The 15,156-nt window shown below is 34.5% G+C and overlaps 1 protein-coding gene across 1 annotated transcript in view; it reads left to right on the forward strand.

Moving 5' to 3' along the window:
• Positions 1-799: 799 nt before the first annotated feature.
• LOC123564804 (papilin-like) overlaps positions 800-15,156 on the forward strand; it is a 409,588-nt gene continuing 395,231 nt past the window's right edge. Inside the window, exon 1 of the mRNA XM_053520994.1 lies at positions 800-922. The gene's annotated coding sequence lies outside the window, so the exon portion shown is untranslated. The remainder of the gene's footprint in view (positions 923-15,156) is intronic.

A 15,156-nucleotide genomic window follows, 5' to 3' on the forward strand; every position in this document is an offset into this window, starting at 1 on the left:
ATCGTAATTTAAAATACTCATTTATGATCGTGATAAACATTTTACTGGTTTAAAACTGTCATCATTCACAAGTATTACGGTATAGCCACATTTGGAAGTTTATTATTATATGTTTTTCAGTGAATTATCGAAATATTAGTGTGAAAAACATCTGGAATTTTCACAGTGAAAAAATATCACAATGTATCTTTTTGCATGGTAAGAAGCTATAAAATGGGTAAATTTAGTCAAAACATGAAATAAAAAAATGGTTAACTTAAAGGCAAATGAGTTCAATGCATTATGTGCATGCGTGAACTTGTATGTGTGTCCCTATTCCAAACGCGACTTACCAGTTAAACATAGGAAAAAAATATTTTAACCTCATATTTTTCTGTTTATCACATAATATTTGCTCCTTTTTGTACATTAACAGGTATTTAATTCTCTGGAACAGACCTCTAAGACTTTCAAAGACCAAAACCTACACACTTAAAAATATGCTTCTAACCGCGGATAATCTATATATTTCTGACCCAGGCACTTTCCGAAAAGGAGCATCACAATAAAAACACGGAACTGAAAACCCAGTCTAGGTCCCTTTGGGCTCGTTTACCTACTGTAAATTCGTACAAGGATCAATATTCCGAACAAAAAATCCAGTACAAAATAAGTACTTCAGGCTGTTTGACAATCTATAATCATAATAATAGATAAAAGCGGAGGTGGATATGATGTATGAACTTGCCGGTAGCAGTCAAATTTAAAAACGAAATTCTAGATAACTTTCGTTTTGCTTACAACTCTCTTATTTTTGCAGAGTGACATCCGGATATTTATGACTATCTTGTGCATGGTATATGGTTGTGACTTTTTTGCTGGTGTGTGACTTTCGCTTTTAAATCAGCTTTATTACATTTAACGGAATTAACTCCCAAATCAGGTATGTTACTAAACGTTTATATAGAGGATAATTGTTGGTTTCGGTGTAATATCACGTTATAATTTCACCGAGTGGGTACCAAAAGTGATATTTTCACGAGTGGCACAGCCACGAGTGAAAATAACAACTTTTGGTGTTCACGAGTGAAATTACCGTGATATTACATCGATACCAACAATTTTTCTGTTTATTTTATGTCTAAAACTCTACTTTTGTTGTGTTTATTTCAATAAAATGTCGAAATTTGCGGGAAACTTTATCAGGAAGCATCGCAAAGATGGCGTCATTTTAACGACGTCATCGTCATATTGTTTCCGGCTTTCAGTACGCTCGGTAAACTTTTTGACGTTAATTCGGGTATCAGATTTGATAATTTTCACTGAGTGGCCAGTGAGTTTATCAGGATATAATTCACCGTTATATTTCTATAAACCACCGAAAAACATGAAATAAACAATACAAAAATTCTAATGCTATTAAAACTTCTCTCCTTATGATGCCAAGTTCGCCCATTACAAGAGAAATATAAACTGTGAATTAAGTGATGGTATTGAAGTGACATTAAAAACGGAGATATAAATGTAGTTAATCGTTAACATGTAAATCATGAGACTAATCAGAACAAAAACAATTGTACGGTTAAATACACTTGTCTAGTTATTTAGGATTTAAATACATATTCATTATTATGCATATTCATATATTCATTATTATGCAACAATTAACCACTCTCTTTTAGGAATAATATGCTATTATATTATAGATTTCAGGGAGAAAAGGGTAGGGGTTCCTTGGCATTGAATTTAATATATTTTTACACTATAATTGGAAAATGTCTATTAACAGATGTGCCCCTTTTAAGTTTAAACATATTTATTTCGAAAATAACATCACGTCAAACTTTTACAAGTATACATATATAGGGATTAGAACGAAAGAAAACTTATATAGTTCCCCTGCCCCTTCTTCATGCATACATATGGTAAGATGCACTAAATGTTTTCTCTGTGTTTGCCTAAATGCCGCAAATATCAATGGTTGCGGTGTTAATATTGAAATTATCCGTCTTTTTGAAAACATATTTTCAATTATTTGAGAAATATGTCATAAGGTACACATGCATATCATTGGTTAAATATTTTAGTGTAAAAGTTTAAGAAAGTCGATCAGTTTACCTGAAAATGATTGCGTTGATAATAGCCCGCATGTATGCATGTCAGTTAACATATACATGTTGCTCTTCGTAAAAGGTTTGCTTGTATAATGCGACAAGTTCAAATTGTAAACTGCTGAAATGATCAGATCGCACTGTTTACATATTATACATAGTATGTTTAAGTAAATAAATGTTTTGAATTAGCTTTACTTGTGTAACACAGTATCATGTAATAGAGATTCATGTAACGTTTTTGTTCAACATCCTCTCTAAAATAGCTGAAAAAAAAATCTTAAGGATATCGCTTTAACGGTAGTTTGCTAAGTACTATGCATTTGTCGTACGAATATTATATGCGTTAATATTACGTGTCTAAAATAGAGTCGATGCTGAATAGTTTAAACTAAATATTTTGACCACAGCTCTAACCATTGAGCCATCTAACTTCCTATGTATATAACCATTGGAATTTCGAGGTCTTCAGACTGGTATATAAGCGTAATAAAACCAGTTGGGAAGAATACACATGTTTTAAGAAACTTTAAAGAGCATATTATTTTGAACGATGCTTTTTACTGATACAGCTCTTTTAGATTTTACTTTCGAGCACTGTGCATCTTAAATAATGCAACGTATAATATAATTATTGTTAATAGGATAGTTAAGTATCATGTTAAAAATAAATAAAAAGGTACCAGTATAGGCCAATAGCATCAATAGACGCTTTAATGATGACTTTTTTATATTCTGTTATAATTGTTTGGGATATCCAGTTTTATACTTTCCCATATGAGATGTATTAAGTTTTGGGATTAGTTCAAACTCCTGACGGTCAACCTTCCGCGTGTCATTGATTGATGGGAATTAATTTGATATTATCACCAAAAAAAGGTCAATTGAGACTGATTGAATGACAAATGCTAATGTTTTGTGTTGTCCTTAACTGTAACAAATGGTACATGGTCACAATCAAGAAGACGGAAAAGAATAATAATTGAGCCACACCATGAGAAAACCAACAAAGTGCATTCCGCGCAGTCTGGTCAGGATCCATGCTGTTCGCTTTCAAAGCCTATTGCAATTAGAGAAACTGTTAGCGAACAGCATGGATCCTGACCAGACTGCGCGGATGCGCGCAGTCTGGTCTGGATCCATGCTGATCGCAAATGCACTATGTTGGTTTTCTCATGGTGCGGCTCAATTATATTTTTGCAACTGCGTTGGATGGTACGCCAAATTGCAAAGTTTTATGGTACAGCTATGTTACATATATTTTCTGTATTACGAGCTGAATGGAAGTTACATATACATAATTATTTCTGTCTATACCATACTTGGAAAAGCGGGTGGGTATAATTGCTCTGTTCGAAAGTAAACAAAGAAAATGGTGTTTTTTTTTTCGAGGCAGGGTAAACTGGTGTGGTCTTTTATCGGGTGATGTCTTTTGCGTTTATTTACACCTATGTATACGTGTATATATATACATGTACACCTGTCCTTGGAGTGCTGTATGAGCGCCTGCATTCTATGAATATTGCTTTTTCCTGTTGGACTTTAGTTTTTCATACGGGTTTGTCATAACTATCACACTTTTCGTGTGTTCTTGATCTTCCTAATATAAAAAATGTATATGAGCCGTGCCATGAGAAAACCAACATAGTGGGTTTGCGACAAACATAGATCCAGACCAGCATGCGCATCCGCGCAGTCTGGCCAGGATCCATGCTGTTCGCTAACAGTTTCCTCTAATTGCTATAGGCTCTGAAAGCGAACAGCATGGATCCTGACCAGACTGCGCGGATGCGCAGGCTGGTCTGGATCCATGCTGGTCGCAAACCCACTATGTTGGTTTTCTCATGGCACGGCTCATAATTATCTTTTACCAAAGTTCAAAGTTCAAATTTTATTGGCAAATCAGCAAAGTACTTGCCTTTGGCCATTTACATTATAATAGAAATATGGCAAAGACACAATTTTACAAAATCATAACAACATAATTATACATGTACACATAAATAACAAAAATTTTACTAGGAAACAGTAATATCTGACAGGGTATTGCTGCGTTGAAGCATAGCTTCTTTTATGAATTTACACAGGTTCAAGAGATGTTTCTTTCTCATAACTGACATAACAGAAACAAATTTATTTAAAGAGGGCCAAGAAACATTGCCAAGATATTCATGTCTAATATCTCTATATTTGTCACAACACAATAGAAAATGATACTCCGATTCGGTTACATTTTGGGTACATAATTTGCATACTCTTTCATTTCTATCCACACCAGCATATCTTCCTACTTCAATTTCTAATTTATGAGAGGATAATCTTAAGGACGTCAAACACTTTCTTAAATTATCGTTTGGTATAATTTCTATATAATTTTCAAAACAAAATGTTTTCTTATATTTGCAGTAGTATTCGAGTTTAGGCATAGTATTAATTGAGGCAGACCAGTCTTGAATATATTGATCTTGTAATCTGTTTATAAACATGGGTAAATAATTAAAGTTTTCGTCGAAGTTATTTCTAATATTTGTAAAACCTAAATGATCAATAATTGAATTAATACGAGTTGACCAGCATGAATTGTTTACATTATTCAAAAGGTCGTAATACATACTGTAGAGTGGGGAATCAACGTTCTTCATTATTTTTAACCAGAACTTAATAGAACGTTGCTTGCAGATGATAGATAGAGGAAATCTTCCCAATTCTCCAAATACGGCAGCATTTGGAGTTTGAGATTTAACTCCTAAAACATACTTACAAAATCTTAAATGTAATTTATCAACATCTTTTGGGTTGTATACACCCCAAACTTCGGAGCCGTATAACAGAATTGGCACAATCATTGTATCAAATAAACGGAGTTTTGTTTTTACATCTAGAAGTACTTTATCAAATAATATCATTAAGTTATGGTAAGCTCTTAATGCTTGATCATGAAGACTTTTTATTGCATGATTCAAATTCCCAGTACACGAAAATCTAACACCAAGATATGTGAAACTATCAACAATTTCTATTCGTTCTCCATTGATAAAAAAGTTACCATGGTGGAACTGTTTGCGTTTTTCGAAAATACAAACTTTTGTTTTGTTGATATTAATGTTTAAACCCCATTTTATGGAATACTGATATATACCGATTTGCCTGTTGTGAGTTTCTTGTTATGTTACGCAAAATTTCACAATATATTACGTATTTTATATGGTATATGTTTACCTTGACAAAATGTTATTAAAACGTGAATATACCATCATATCGTTTATTGATCACTATCTCTAAATATATTTAATATTCCTTACTTTTCAATTACGTGGAATAAGCATATTGATGGTATTTGAATAGATGGTGAGCTGATGAAAGACAAAAATAATCGCCTGAATAATTGAACATGGTCTGTAAAAGGTGGAGCCGTGCAGGTAGAGTGTCTTACACCTGACTCGGAGGTCGCACGTTCGAACTCGAGCGAAATTTGCCCGTGGTCTCCGCAGTCCCATCGACACGAGTACTGTCCACTAAATCTAATATTCAAAATAAAATATTTATTCTTTTATCTTCTGTCCTGTTCTTTGTAACAAAATTATAAACAATGCTTATCAGCTGATTCAAACACCAGTGTCGCGCAGCTAGCGGACAATTATTCAGTTCGAATCAAGTGAAGAAAATGATTACATAAAAAAACTGTGTTTATGAAACACACTTAAATTTGTAACCCCATATTCGCAGTTTCGCTGTCAGTAGATTATTTTATAATCATCTACGGAAAAAATGAATATGTAAATCATGAACAAATTTTACATTTTTTTTTCATGTAAAATATAATCTAGAAGCTAATGCTAAATTATGCTAATGTTATAGCAACTAATTATTGCGTCATTAAGACCTGTTTAATTATTTATTCGAAATGTCATCTAGTAAATGTATTTATAAAGACGTTTTAAACATCGTTATTTGGCGATTTTTATGAAATTGATACCTGTTTCTTACAGTCTCATAAAAAAGTTTAACGAGTTCACAGTCTGATGTTAATTGATTTCAGTGAGAGAAAAAAACTGAAGCACACGGAATTTGAAAATTTCATAAGTAAGATTAGATATAGGACTATACTTATAACCTGGCTCCGTTTTTCTATTTGAAAATACACGAGGGAAAATGTAACATTTAAAGACAGTAAATCTAGATGTGGTATTTATTCGATGTTTTCAACCGTCTGGATTACGTTAGCATATTTCTGCCTTTCAATTCTAATGTAATTTTATTAAATTTCAGTTGTTATTTTATTCGAAAGCAATTTACCACCTCCTCTTTAACAGTCTAATGCACATGATGAATAACATTATTACAGTTGTTTCATTTACAATGCAACTATTTAATGCATCTGTATCCATTAAAGTATTCAATGTTTTTTTCTTATCATGGTTCATTTGTGTTAAAGTGTCTTTTTATCGTGACGGTATCAAAACATTAATGAGCCGCACCATGAGAAAACCAACATAGTGCATTTGCGACCAGCATAGATCCAGACCAGCCTGCGCACAGTCTGGTCAGGATCCATGCTGTTCGCTTTCAAAGCCTATAGCAATTAGAGAAACCGTTAGCGAACAGCATGGATCCTGGCCAGACTGCGCGGATGCGCAGGCTGGTCTGGATCCATGCTGGTCGCAAATGCAAGTTCACTATGTTGGTTTCCTCATGGCGCGGCTCAATTTTTCCTTTTACAAAATGATAACAAGTGTGCTTCATCTACAATACGACTTTCTAACATATTTCACGACCTTTTTTCGCTATCATTGTTCATTTTGTAAAAGATATATATGCCCCTCTTTCACTAAAATATTTTATCATTAGAAATTAACTTTAACATGCTGTGTTTAGTTATTCATTGATTAAGAGTGTACACTCATTAACAAAGCATACTGTAAAATTATATATACATACATTCGTTTGATTTTGTGTTTTCATAACTACCGTGTAGGGCATATAAAATTAAGAATACCTTTTGAATTACTGAGTTCATTTTTAGGAGCCGCTGCTATAATTAGTGAATAATACGAGTAGAACTATCGTGATAATCAAGATTTTGTTTTGAAACACACTTAATTTGACTGAAAATTTGCTAGTTTCGTTATCGGTGCATCATTTTTATTATCACTTAGCAAACATTGGAAACATATTTTACATTTTTCATATGAAAAACAATATTTAGGGTAATGCTTAATTATGCAGCCATTGGCAGATAATTATTGCGTGATAAAGACATGTTCATTTTTTTCTACAGATTGTCGAGTAATATATTCTACGGACGTTTAAAATTTGTAAGTTTGCATTTTTTTTATGAAATCAATACATAGATCCTCATGAAAAGCAAACGAATTCTATGTATTAATTAGATATCAGTGAAAATTTCAACAAATGTGAATTAAAGTATCTAAAGTCTATTTGCATGTCTTTAAAAGATATATAAAGAGTGAATTTGCTCCGTTATGTTTGAAAGCATAATATGAGATTGTCGATTGTAAATTTGTACATTATTTGCAAGTATCTTAAGTATATGTATATATCTTCGTTATTTAGATGCCCCCTTTCTCCATTGCTTCAATACCTCTACTTGCTGCATATCTTTATCCATACGTTCAAACCTGTCTACAACGACCTCTCTTAGAAAGGATTCTTTTAAATGAATTCTAGTTTGTGTTCAGACCCTGTGTTTTGTTCACAGGAGATAACTCCTGAGGCTATTCAAATTTTGTATAATTATGTCCCTTTCCTTCTCTAAACACTGGAGATAATCAGAGCCAAGAAAGATCAGTCAGAATCTATATGAGAATTATTTTTTTCTAAAAAAAAAAAGATTATCTAGCCGGTAGCCAGACAAGGTGATTTCTTATATAGCAGGTAAAATTGTACTAATTGAGTATATTTAACGAGAAAAATGGCAGGTAATACAGTTATGATCTTTATTTGGAAGTTCGACTTTTATCTTTTCAGCTGACTGGATTACTTTGGCATATTTCTTTTTTACAATTTGAATGCAGTTTTATTAATTCTATATTGTCAAATTTAACTTGAGTGACATTTCATTTGAAAGCAATTTACCACCTCCCTCAACAGTCTAATGCACACAAGATAAATCACACTATTACAGCTTTTCATTTACAACGAGACTATTTAAGGCATTCATATGCATTTAAGTATCAATATTTATTTTGTCTTAGGCCACACTATATTGAAAAGATTTTCTTCGGATTCTTTCCGAAAATAATGAGACGGCGAAGATCAAAATTAGTCGGAAGATAACATCCACATTATGAATTCCTTATCCTACCCACAGTAATTCACAAACTTAAATGATGATAAAAGAGACATCCGTGTTTCAACGATATATATTTCATTTTTGTAATAGCTCATTTGGTAAAGCATTCTAGTAAAATTTTACAAACTGCATGCGGGGAAATAGCTATATGCAGCTACAAATACCTTTTACAGATGTATTTTCATCGTTAAAATGACAAGAATATTGCCATTTAAACAATTATCACAAGGGCAATGAGATGATGTTGTATACGCTCAAACGCTGTATATTCACTTAAATTGATTGAAAGCGTTTTAAAGAAAGATTTCAGTGCTTAGTTTCTGTGATCCCTAAAAGTCAATGATCATCCTTACTGTGTCTTAACACCCCATAATTTAGCCTTGCGATGTTCTGCGTACCGTTCTTGTCATTATGAAAGCCATAAACGCCAGATCAGTAATTCCTTTCTAGCACACTAGTGACCTAAAGAATGGTGAAGTTATCTCTAAAGGGGAATTAGCTGCCTTCAAAGGACTTTTCTTTCTTTCTAAAGGGGTCGGTTACTTATAAGGATACCCTTTTCCAGGACAACAGCTACCGAGCAGCAATAAATATTTCTGTGTTCTGATATTCTCCCCTGTCGAAAAGTCGCGCTTTGTTTTTACAAGCATGCTGTCAGTCCCTTTCGATCCAGTCCTACGCCTAACACAGTGAAGTGGCACATCGCTTTGCGTAAATTTTCATAGAGTCTCCCAAACAACAAACATTTAGATGTACTGGGGCTACGTATGGGCTTTGAAATCGATATAAAGAAAATACGGGTTGTCTTAAGCTAATCTAATAAATCTTTACAGTTATATTTTACCGAACTTTTTGCAATGTAGATTTAGGGAGAACTTGTGAAAATACCTCAACCTGATTGCAGTTTAAAAGTAGTGCACAGTGTGAAGATACAGCTGTTACTAGTCTGACAAAATTATAAAATATAATCAAGATTCACAGTCATTCGCCCATTTTCATAATTCGTAACAGGTTTAATTGTTTGATATGAAACTGAAGCGTAAGCTGGAAAACTTCCAGCTTGAAAGTGTTTTCTGTTAAATTTATAAATTTCGTATTTGACCCCACCTTTATCTTAAAAAGACTATTCCTTAATTTCTCTTTAAATGAGCCGTGCCATGGGAAAACCAACATAGTGGGTATGCGACCAGCATGGATCCAGACCAGCCTGCGCATCCACGCAGTCTGGTCAGGCTCCATGCTGTTCGCTTTTAAAGCCTATTGGAATTGGAGAAACTGTTAGCGAACAGCATGGATCCTGACCAGACTGCGCGGATGCGCAGGCTGGTCTGGATCCATGCTGGTCGCAAAGCCACTATGTTGGTTTTCACATGACGCGGCTCAAATATAAAAAATATTATTGATATTATACAACATTCCAATGAACTTCCAGGGAATAAGTGCACCTTTAATTTTCAAAATATTCTGACTGATTTTGAAATTTACGTTAAAAAATGATTTCGACTGGATATTTCCCCATTGTAAATTTCAGCCACTGATGCTTTAAAAACGCATATGGCACTTTTACACATTAGAAGTGGGGGGGGGGGGGGGGGAGGGAATGGTGTAATGGTGGCATTATAAATTGGTATGTGGGTCAATCAAAATCAAAGACAACATTTATTTTAAAAATATTACGTGATGAATCAGATGTTGAAAATGTATAAACTTTTTGCACCCAAGTACTCTTATTTGTAATATTTTTGTTATAAAGAAAATCTGACCTCTATCGATTATCGGCATGAGGAATATTCTTTGGAAAGGTACATTTTCATCAACCATTCAGTCGCTGTGCCCATAGCAACGGGAAATAGAAATGTCAATATAAAGTAACTTTTGCTGTTGGCGAAGAAAACTTCAAACTTATTTATAAGTAATATAACAGAACAAACATGGGGGCGGGGGCAGTCTTAATAGCAACATGTAGCCTATTTGTTCTAATTGATGTAATAATATATGAAACTTTTACACTTTTAAAAACTATATTAATGCAGATGATGTAATCACAAATAGCTCTTCTTCTTTTTGTATTTTAATATTTCTTTCCTACCGCTTTTTTGGCCGCTTTAAATAAATATTCGACTAGAGATTTGATCATATTTTTGAACAGCAAAGAATTTCTGTGGGTGTTCCATATTGCAATCGACCTGACTGATATCATAGCTAGACCAGACACAAGTAATCTTATTGACTTTGACGTGATCTAATCAAACATTGGTATATAAGAAGTAAAAGTTCCCTTTCAAGTGTCAGTCATGTTAATTCGGTGATTTGTAGAATTAGGCCAAACTTATTCATATGTTTGTTTTGCGTGTGTCTATGGAAATACATTCAAGAATTCATTTCAAGAAAGCAAAGCAAAACATGTGAAATGCAAAAACACTATGCTAAAAATTGAAAATACAACGATTGTGAAATATAACAGAAATAAGGGAAATGATTAAGTAACTCAGTGATATAAAATAAAGTATTTTTTGTCTTTTACTACTGATAACTTTCAATCTATTCCTTTAATATGTCATGTTAACAGTTCTGTACCTGTACGAAAAACTAGGTTTTTATTGTTAACATTGCGGATTAAGACATGACATTTGGGATAGTTGACATTCTTCATTTTATATAAGAAAAAAAAACTTCCAAAGGCTGAATCTTAAACGTGTCTTTCTATGTTTCCAAAGGATCTTCTTGTAGATTTTTAAAACTAAACAGTGGCCAGTACTAAACAGAATAGGAAGAACGACTGAGAGGGGTAACGGTTGAAGAAAAATAATATCTAAGTAGCGCAAACTCACTTCAAAAGGTAGTTGTGGTGGTGACCAATTACTAATTTGAGATGTTTTGGCTATATAGTGTTTGTATTTATACCTAAAGCCATATGAAACTGATTATTTTTACATGCTTTTTTAACGTTTCCTTTTTACAAGATACAGCCGGAAAGCGGTACTGCTTGGCGATTATGGATAATTCTTAAAGCGGAATTTGACGTGAAATTTTTTCTTGCATAAAAACGTTATCTTCAGAAGTAAGCGTTGGTCTAGCTGAACTAGGGTTCTTTTTTGTGACAGATATGGAAAACAAGATGCTGATGTTCAAGGAAAATAAATACTCTTTCGAGTATCGTAAAAATGTGCGACTACCATTCGCGGCTTTCTACACTATTTTGTTTAATGTACAGTTGAGTGTACAGGCTTTCAGGATAAAGCCAGACGGAAAATGAATAGACTTAGCTTTATTACATACAAATAAGTGCAAAAGAATGCATTGTTTCTATAGTAAAGAAACACATTTTGGTCCACCTGAATGGTCAATTACACTTAACATATATCACTTTATCCATCATGATATACTAGTGACAAAGGGGTACAGGCTGATATAATTTATTATTTAAAAATAAGTTAGGGTATGATATGTATATAATATTTAACGACCATAACATCAAAGATTTATATACTTTATCAATTAAAACCTCAATAATATATATATTCACAAAAATATATTCTCATGAGCGTAGTATCCTTTAATATCTTTGTATTATATAAAAACCATGGGTAGTTGTAATAATTTTTTTGTAATTTTACTCATAATAATTGACATGAATACAAAAACGGATTATTCGTATTTTTGGAACTCCAGATTAATACTAAATGAACCAAACATATTTCAATTTTATTCGATTGAATGAATATTTTTCATTTTCGGTATTTTGCCCATAAATACGCAGATGCAGCAAACTTGTTGATGCTTTTTGTACTCTGTTTAGTAAAACCCATATTTCAAGTTTAGTCTGATTGAAATGTGATAACCATTTGAGGCGCCATAAAACCAACATATTGTTAATGCGACCTCAAACAATGTACTTTAGAGCTGAACTAGCGCCCATGAACCACATGCGCAGCTGGATCAAGGGATCCTCATGCTGTTTCGCTAACAGTTTCTCCAATTCCAATAGGCTTTAAAAGCGAACAGCATGGAGCCTGACCAGACTGCGCGGATGCGCAGGCTGGTCTGGATCCATGCTGGTCGCAAACCCACTATGTTGGTTTTCTCATGGCACGGCTCATTTATTGAAATATTCGATGCAGTTAGCCTACGTTGCATGTCCAGAAAATCCAGCAGAGTGTAACTTTATTTTCAGATATGTGAAAACTTACGTCATCTATATGAACTATTTTTGAAACTGCAAGCGTTGTAACATACCACTCACTTCTTGTATTACTTACAAGGTGATTCGTAGTTCCATGACATTCAATGCTTGTACAGTTGTGAAATGAAATGTAGTACAAAGTCCTCAATGCTTCTATTTCTTGTTAAATGACATGCATATTTGCGTGCCCGACTATCAAAATGGTATGCACAGTTGCACATCACTGAGTGCTTTTGATATGGAAAGCGTGCATATATAACACTCAGTGTTGCTTCTTCTTGTGAATTGACATGGCTGTTGCGCATTTAGAGCTTGTATTAGTTGTGAATTGACGTGGTTGTTGCACAGCACTTAGAGCTTGTATTAGTTGTGAATTGACGTGGCTGTTGCACAGCATTTAGAGCTTGTATTAGTTGTGAATTGACGTGGTTGTTGCACAGCACTTAGAGCTAGTATCAGTTGTGAATTGACGTGGCTGTTGCACAGCACTTAGAGCTTGTATTAGTTGTGACTTGACGTGGCTGTTGCACAGCATTTAGATTAGTTTTGAAATGACTTGGTTGCTACACAGCACTTAAAGCTTGTATTAATTGTGAAATGACGTGGTTGCTGCACAGCACCTAGAGCTTGTATTAGTTGTGAAATGACATGGTTGTTGCACAGCACTTAGAGCTTGTATTAGTTTTGAAATGACGTGGTTGCTGCACAGCACCTAGAGCTTGTATTAGTTTTGAAATGACGTGGTTGCTGCACAGCACTTAGAGCTTGTATTACTTTTGAAATGACGTGGTTGCTGCACAGCACTTAGAGCTTGTATTAGTTGTGAATTGACGTGGTTGCTGCACAGCACTTATAGCTTGTATTAGTTTTGAAATGACGTGGTTGTTGCACAGCACCTAGAGCTTGTATTAGTTGTGAAATAACGTGGTTGTTGCACAGCACCTAGAGCTTGTATTAGTTCTTAAATGACGTGACTGTTGCACAGTACTTAGAGCTTGTATTAGTTGTGAAATGACATGGTTGTTTCACAGCACCTAGAGCTTGTATTAGTTGTGATATGTCGTTGTTGTTGCACAGCACTTAGAGCTTCTATTATGTGAATCGACATGGTTGTTGCACAGCACTTAGAGCTTGTATTAGTTGTGACTTGACATGGTTGTTGCATAGCACTTCGAGCTTGTCTTAGTTGTGAAATGACGTGGTTGTTGCATAGCACTTAGAGCTTGTATTACAAATGTAGTTGTGACTTGACATGGTTGTTGCACAGCACGTAGAGCTTGTCTTAGTTGTGAAATGACGTGGTTGTTGCATAGCACTTAGAGCTTGTATTACAAATGTAGTTGTGACTTGACGTGGTTGTTGCACAGCATCTAGAGCTTGTATTATGTGAATCGACATGGTTGTTGCACAGCACTTCGAGCTTGTCTCAGTTGTGAAATGACGTGGTTGTTGCACAGCACTTAGAGCTTGTATTAGTTGTGACTTGACATGGTTGTTGCATAGCACTTAGAGCTTGTATTACAAATGTAGTTGTGACTTGACGTGGTTGTTGCACAGCATCTAGAGCTTGTATTAGTTGTGAATTGACATGGTTGTTGCACAGCACTTAGAGCTTGTATTAGTTGTGACTTGACATGGTTGTTGCACAGCACTTAGAGCTTGTATTACAAATGTAGTTGTGACTTGACGTGGTTGTTGCACAGCATCTAGAGCTTGTATTAGTTGTGAATTGACATGGATGTTGCACAGCACTTAGAGCTTGTATTAGTTGTGACTTGACGTGGTTGTTGCACAGCACTTAGAGCTTGCCTTAGTTGTGAAATGACGTGGTTGTTTCACAGCACTTAGAGATTGTATTAGTTGTGAATTGACATGGTTGTTGCACAGCACTTAGAGCTTGTATTAGTTGTGACTTGACATGGTTGTTGCATAGCACTTAGAGCTTGTATTACAAATGTAGTTGTGACTTGACGTGGTTGTTGCACATCATCTAGAGCTTTTATTATGTGAATCGACACGGTTGTTGCACAACACTTAGAGCCTGTATTAGTTGTGAAATGACATGGTTGTTGCAAAGCACTTCGAGCTTGACTTAGTTGTGAAATGACGTGGTTGTTGCATAGCACTTAGAGTTTGTATTAGTTGTGAATTGACATGGTTGTTGCACAGCACTTAGAGCTTGTATTGGTTGTGACTTGACATGGTTGTTGCATAGCACTTAGAGCTTGTATTACAAATGTAGTTGTGACTTGACATGGTTGTTGCACAGCACTTAGAGCTTGTATTAGTTGTGAATTGTCATGGTTGTTGCACAGCACTTAGAGCTTGTATTAGTTGTGACATGACATGGTTGTTGCATAGCACTTAGAGCTTGTATTACAAATGTAGTTGTGACTTGACGTGGTTGTTGCACAGCATCTAGAGCTTGTATTAGTAGTGACTTGACATGGTTGTTGCACAACACTTTGAGCTTGTATTAGTTGTTACTTGACATGGTTGTTGCATAGCACTTAGAGCTTGTATTACAAATGTAGTTGTGACTTGACGTGGTTGTGGCACAGCATCTAGAG

The sequence above is a fragment of the Mercenaria mercenaria genome, chromosome 1 (genome assembly GCF_021730395.1).
Source record: "Mercenaria mercenaria strain notata chromosome 1, MADL_Memer_1, whole genome shotgun sequence".
NCBI classification, from domain to species: Eukaryota; Metazoa; Mollusca; class Bivalvia; order Venerida; family Veneridae; genus Mercenaria; species Mercenaria mercenaria.